This window comes from Solanum lycopersicum, chromosome 8 (genome assembly GCF_036512215.1).
Source record: "Solanum lycopersicum chromosome 8, SLM_r2.1".
NCBI classification, from domain to species: Eukaryota; Viridiplantae; Streptophyta; class Magnoliopsida; order Solanales; family Solanaceae; genus Solanum; species Solanum lycopersicum.
This window is the reverse complement of record NC_090807.1, coordinates 40,712,479-40,720,010: the sequence shown is the minus strand read 5'-3', so window position 1 is coordinate 40,720,010 and position 7,532 is coordinate 40,712,479.

Genomic DNA, 7,532 nt, shown 5'->3' with positions numbered 1-7,532 from the left:
ATCAAGAAATTGATTGAATTGTAGGGCCCTATGGGTGAAAGGAACCCACTAGTTAAATTTCACATGCCTGGTGATGAAATCTATGGAGAAATCTTTAGGTTTTGGAGCTGCAACGGATGGAACCTTACATCATGCTTGAGTAGGGTTCTTAACCTTTTTCTCCTCTCTTTCTTCTAATTTTCTAAGTTTCGATTTATGATTTTGACTTAGGTAAGTTATAATTATGTTTCTAAGCTTAAACTAACTAAAACCTCGTGGTTTAGAGTCCAAAAAAAGTATCTTACGGGTCTATAAAAGTAGGAAAGACCAAAAGAACTTTGTATTAATTGTTGTCAGACTGATTTATGGATTGGACTGATTGGTCGTCGTTCAATCGATGTTCCGTCGTTTCAGTCTTCCTGATAGGCCATCACTAAAATGAGCATAACATTATACTCGGAGATCAAATTTAGAAAACTCGGTTGTCTTGGAAAAAAGGTTTAATTAGCTATCATATCATAGGTCATAGAACACCTATTTCATTTTGTGCTAAGAAATATTGTCACACCTCTTTATTTGTGCACGAGGTGTAAGGATTTTTCCAATTGAAGTGATGGTACTAACTAGAGATTATTTACTTATTCAAAGTCGCCACTTGGAATTGAGTTATGGTGTTCCAAGTCACCTTTTTGTTTAATCCATAATCAAACGGATATGACTCATTATTTGGAATGCAAACTAGAAATTCATGTATGGAATATTTTTGACCAACGGAAAGGTATTAGGCATCCCTCAAGTCCCGTGGTTCTAGCACGGTCGCTTTTGTTGACTTATACTTCTTCTAAATATGTTTTTGATATATGTTATATGCTACAATTTCACTCATATTTTAATTGGTGAGTTTTTACTATTTATTAAACCGGATGCATAACTGCTTTCTCGATCTTGACTTATAGAGACATAACTGTCTTCTTCGCATTTCACCTAATAATTGTCCATAAGTTTTATGTTTTATGGACAAGGTGCGTCACCGTATCCTTGATTTTTTTAATGTATCAAGAAAGATGTGTAACCACATTTTTAATTAAAACCAATATTTTTAACATGTCTAAAACATACCGAATGTTATAAGACAAATATCAAATAAAATCAGTTCTTTCATTTTTATTCAATCTTAAAATTAATGATAGAATTAAGCTTGCACATATTATATTTTTAGCTTGTAAAACATAAAGTTAACGGCAAAATTAGACATCCAAATATTGTAATTTCTTATTAATCTAAAAAAAATAATATTATTAATATTAGATAAAGTTGACTAAAAAACTATTAGAATAATTTTGCTCATTTAGTTTATTTTAGTTGGACATAAGAGGTACCTAATTGATTACAACATACGGAACAAAGATGAAACATAAATGTATATAGAATTATAAGTAGGAAATATTTCAAGTATTATTGTATCAGAATTGGATACACATAAAATTTGAGCAAACTTTATAGCATTGAAAGAAAGTATTATATAATCATGAAAATCAAAATATACAATAAAAAGTAAATGATACCCCTTGCGAAAATTAAATCACGAAAAGACATCAAATTCCATAAATTAATTAGGAGTGAGGTAAAATTAAATACCACAAAATATTGATCGAAGATTTGATTAGAATGCCATAAAATTTTTGTTTGGTTGTTTGTGATTGTATATGTATTTTGTAATTATTTGAAAATAATGACTAAGGAAGAAAAGATGTGAATGTGTTCGTGAATTTCGGAGAAAAATGAAATAATATGGAAAAGTTTTTGTTTTGTTGCTTGTGTTTCTCACCCACCCCCCCTTTTGGCTTATTTTTTTCGTGTGTGTTGCATTCTTTTTTCTTCTTTTCTTCTTGCTGTGTCTTTTTTTTTTTTTTTGGTTTGTTTTTTTCTTTTTTGATCCTCCCCTTTAGTTTGCTGATTTTGTAGTATATATAGTGTAGGTATTATGCCATGTGTTATTGTGGATGATGTAATGGAGTGGTGTGCGTGTTTAGGGAAAATAGGGGATGTGGGGGGTTTGTGCAGGTAAGTAGTGGGTTGGGATAGGAAATGGGATGTGTGGGTGTACGTGGCTGGCTTATTTAATAAATAATAATAATAATAATAATAATAATAATTATTATTATTATGATAATGATAATAATAATAATAATAACTAATTATAAAAACATATAAATATTAAATAGCTATATCAAAAAATATAATTTAAAAAAAAACTAAAATTACTAATTTATTTACTAAAATTTTGAATAAATTAAAACAAAAATATATTTTAAAGTGTGACTATATTTTTGTTGTGTCAAATATTTTTATAAAAAACAAAAAAAAATTAAATAAAAATCAAAATATTTAATTTAGATTTATAAAATATTTAAGCTCTAAAAATGTGGTAAATATAAATTCGTTCAAAAATTACGTGTTCACAGTTTGCCCCTCTTTTACCGGAAACACAAAGAGTTTTGAGTCAAAGAAGTAGATAGCTTGAAATTTTTTTATAGGAATCTTATTTGAAAGAAAAATATTCAACAAGGTCCTTATTTTGGACTGCGTACATATCCCAGGTTATAAGGAAATAAGGTCATGTATTGTTCAAGGAGATAAGGCATAAGTTGGAAGTTAAGTGAGTAACTATCGAGGCATCAGGTCTTATCACTTATTCTTCCATAAAAAGTGAAAGCTAATAGTATAAGAAAATTAAAGTACAAGTTTCTATCTATGCAACTTCTCTTACGTCTACACTTGAGTGTTAACTTTGAGATATCACCTTAATATTTGTGAGTATCTTGATCTGAATGCATTAGATGTTTAACTTTTCACTTAGAGTGAGTTTTTGACACTCTTTAAAATGACAAATTTGAACATGTTCTTTAATGAGTGAATGTTTTCTTAATCAGTAGTTGAATAAAAATAGATGTCAGGAAGTCAGGCTGCTAAAAGCATTGTACAAGCGGATTTCTGGTGATCATGGATAATTGATCATTCTGAAAAGAATCAAAACTTTTTTCTTCAATTTAAAATCCATATTTCTCATGAAAAAAACATCACAAATAAAAAAATAAATATATTTTTTGCCACAATTTTCATTGGAAAAATTTTGTGAGTTATTAGCAAATTTATTTTTACAAAATATAAACTCACACTAGGAAGTGTTTATCCTAGAAGAAAATAAAAATAATTTCTCAGGCAAGGAAATGTTTATCCAAGGAGAAAATAAAAAATAATATCCCAGACAAAAATAATGATTTCAGACTAGGAAGTGTTTATCGAAGGAGAATATAAAAATAATAGTCTTTGACTAGGAAATGTTATTCTAGGAGAAAAATAAAATATAACAGTCTCAGACTAGAAAATGTTTATCGTAGAAGAAAAGTATAACTTAGCAGTCTCATACTAGGAAGTCTTTATCCTAGGAGAAAATAAAAATAACGTTCTCAGACTAAGAAGTATTTATCCTAGAAGAAAATTAAAAATAGCAGTCTCAGTCTAAGCAGTGTTTATCCTAGGAGAAAATAAAAACTCATACTAGGAAGTGTTTATCCTACGAGAAAAATAAAACATAACAGTGTTATACAAGGAAGTGTTTATCCTAAAAGAAAATAGATAATGTGTAAGACTAGGAGATGTTTATCCTAGGAGAAAATAAAAATAACTTCTTAGTCTAGGATGTGTTTATACTAGGAGAAAAATGAAAAATAATTGTCTTAGACTAGAAAGTGTTTATCATAGGAGAAAAAAAAACAAAAATAACATCTCAGACTAAGAAGTGTTTATCCTAGGAGAAAATGAAAATAATTGTCTCAGACTAAGATGTTTTTATCCTAGGTGAAATATTAAAAATAATTATCTCAGATTAGAAAATGTTTATCCTAGGAGAAAATGAAAAATGAGTGTCTTAGACTAGGAAGAATTTATCCTAGGAGAAAAAAAAATAACGTCTCGACTATGAAGTGTTTATCATAGGATAAAAATGAAAAATAATTATCTATGACTAGGAAGTGTTTAGTCTAGGAGAAAAAAGAAAAAAAATTACATCTCAGACTACAAACTGTTTATATTATTGAAAATGAAAAATAATTGTATCAGACTAGGAAGTGTTTATCCTAGGAGAAAAATAAAAACAATTGTCTCAGACTAAGAAGTGTGTATCCTAGGAGAAAATAATTAAATCATATTACGTAGGATGTTCCTACTAATACTAGTCTCATTGTTCATGAGGGTCCTACTAATTTCACTATCCAGGAGGGTCCTGCTAATCCCATAAAGAGGAGGGTCCTGCCATACCCATTATTCACGAGTGTCCTGCTAATTCATTATGTAGAAAGGTCCTGCTAATTCCATTATGTAGGAGCGTCCTGCTAACCTAAATCCCATTGTGTAGGAGGGTCATGCTAATCTAAGTCTCATTATGAAGAGTGTCCTAATAATCTCATTATGAGGAGGGTACTTCTTGTCCTATTACGAGGAGTGCAAGCTAATTCTCATTAGGAGAGGGTCCTTCTAGTCCCATTATGAGGAGGATCCTACTAATCTTATTGTCTACGAGGGTCCTAATAATATATATTATCTAATATAATAACCATTACATTATTATTTGCCCTAGTTTTAACCAGGAAAATATCATTTAAGCTGTTAACCTAAATGAGAAATACCTATAGCTAAAGAAAACTGCAAGACATTGATGTAATTAGGGTGCTTGTTCCCTCGAAATTAAAAATGGTATCTCGAAGTTTTTTTCTCCCTAAAGTCAAAATGCAACTAGGGTGTTTGTTCCCTAGAAATTAGAGTGATTTTTTTAACAAATAAAAATATATCAAATTTTTTATGAAGGAACTTTGAAATACTTTTTTATTTCAATTTTTTTAATATATTTTTTTAATTTCTTTCATTCAAAGATAGAATTTTTTTTGTGAGACCGAGCCCATTGTTGGAATGCCTATATATCTTATATAACAAGAATCAGGTCAAACGTAGTTCATAAAAAATTTTATTTTTTTTTTAATTTTTCATCTAACATATATCTTATGAGAAATGAGTCAGTTCATAGTTGAAATTGTTTTGACTTTAGTTGGTAACAACAATTAGTATAATGCATATAAGTCACCTTCAACTACTTTGAGGCAAATTTAAGGTCAACTGTGAGTAATTCATATAGTTTCAAATGGTATCTAAAACATATATAAGTATTTGATAGTTAAACATGCATAAATTGAGAGATTAAAATAATTCATACCCTCATGTACCGAACAACAAATATAGTCATACTTCACACAATAAAAGGTTTATGATGTTAGGACACTTTAGAAGTCACTCATACTCAAAAAGAGATTTAATGCATGATATTGAGATAGCATATGTTTGGCCCCTATGTAAGTATCCACTAATGTGAGAACACCAAAAATGAGATCAAATAGTACCTGTCATTGGTTTAGAATGTAGGATCAGAGAAACATAGTATATTTATTTGGGATAAAAAGAATATTTCCTTCTTAAAATCTGCACAATGATCTTAACAATTTTCATTCGCCATTGACCTTTGTTTTCTTGAAGAATTCTCCTCATTTATTTTTCTTCTCTTTTTTTTCCATTTTCTTTCCTTTTTGTTGGCATTTTATTATTTTTCTTGCTAACTTTTTTTGTCTTTTTTTACTTTCACATATTTGATTTTTTCACGTTGTTACCCAACATAGGTTTTTGGCATTGTGTAGACAATTGATAGTGCATTCAGGGAGGTGGGACAAAGATATAGTGCATTTATTCACTCAAAAGGATATATGTTTAGATGTGATTATTCAAATAACAGGTTTCATGTTCAAAATGAGAGTTAGATCGATAACATGTCATTTGGTAGGCTTGAAAGACACAATCGGATCAAAGAAAACCTATAATCCTTTCTCAAGTTAAATGTCGTTCAAAATTTCACATCAACCTGCATGCGGGCCAATTTCTAGATCAACAAAGTCATGTCATTGAATTTTATATCAAAATCTCGCCACACAATGCACATGAAAAATGAGTTCGAATTTATTTTAATCTTAACTTTGAGCAAGACAGTGTCTCAAGTATGACAAAAAAAATGTATCAAGAGATACCAAAGAATTCTATAGGTAACAAAGTTGGTCCGTCTTGGCAAAATAGTTTTTCACTTTATTTTTTTATGAACATTTGTAAGTATTTTGATACAAACTAATTCAATATTTTTCTAAATAAAAAATATTTTTTTCCCCACTATTGGTGATGATTAATTTTTAGATTTTTCCTTGGTTGGACCGAACCTCAAAATAAGGTTGCCTACGTATCTTGTCAAAGCATGTTTTAATTCAAACGTAGTTCACAATGTAGATCAGAATATGAGTAAATTTTTTAAAAAGAAAAATCCCTTCTTTTTAGAATGGATGAACAATTTTTTTTCTTTTTTGAATTTTTACATAAATATATAGAATCTTTTTTTGAATTTTTATATAAGGACAACCGAACCCGAAAAAGGTTGTCTACGTATCTCATTGAGGTGAGAATATAGTATGCGTAGTTCGTTCAAATTGAATGGTTTAATTAATCAATATTTTTTAGATATTAACACTTGTCTGAAATAAAAATATTTTAATTTTTTTAATTAATTAAACAAAAGAAACTTAAATATTTTTGTTTGATAAGTAGTGAAAATTCTTACATTTATGATAACTCCTAAAAGAAAATATCTCTCTCTCTATGTATAGAATTTTAGGAAAAACTGAAATTTTACAATACTAATCACATTAAATGAGTCAATTTATAGAGACTTCTTTAAATAAATGTATTTTCATGTAGCACATAAAATTCTATGTGGTCAAGTAAGAGATGGATACTTGTCCTAGGTGGACCCAACTCTTGTTTTAAGGCTCACTAAGACACATGCAAATGATGCAATTAGGGGGAGTCTTTTAGGGATAACCATGTATGTAGTTTAGGTTTAATACGCTAAAAAAAATATTAGTGTCTATACTGGCTTATTCTAGTAGAAAACTCGAACCATGAAGAGAAAACTAATCAGTAGCAGCGTTATTTCGACTCTGTTGCTGGTCCAAACCTGTCAAACAAATGCGACTAAAAATCCTTCAATTGGTGCTAAAATACTCTAGCATTATCTCAATTGAAATTAGGATGCATAACTTCATTCCTATTACATTGTGCTTAGTGTTTTCAGCGACTTAAAATAGTTGCGCAAAAGAAGATAATCTAATACAATTCAACAATATAATAACATAAATGAGCAGGAAGTAGCACATTAGGCCATTATATATGACATATAAAAAATAACAATCATAAAATCAAGTAAACATCCATATAACAAAGCTCGAATTTTTGATAGTTCCCAGCAGAGTTGCCAGAGATGTCTCACACTTTTTTTGCGCACGAGGTTTAAGGATTTTCCCAATTGAAGTTATGGTAGTGATTACAGATTATTTTAATTTTTCAGAGTCACCACTTGGAATTGAGTTATGGTGTTCCAAGTCAGCTTTTTGTTTAATTCCTAATCA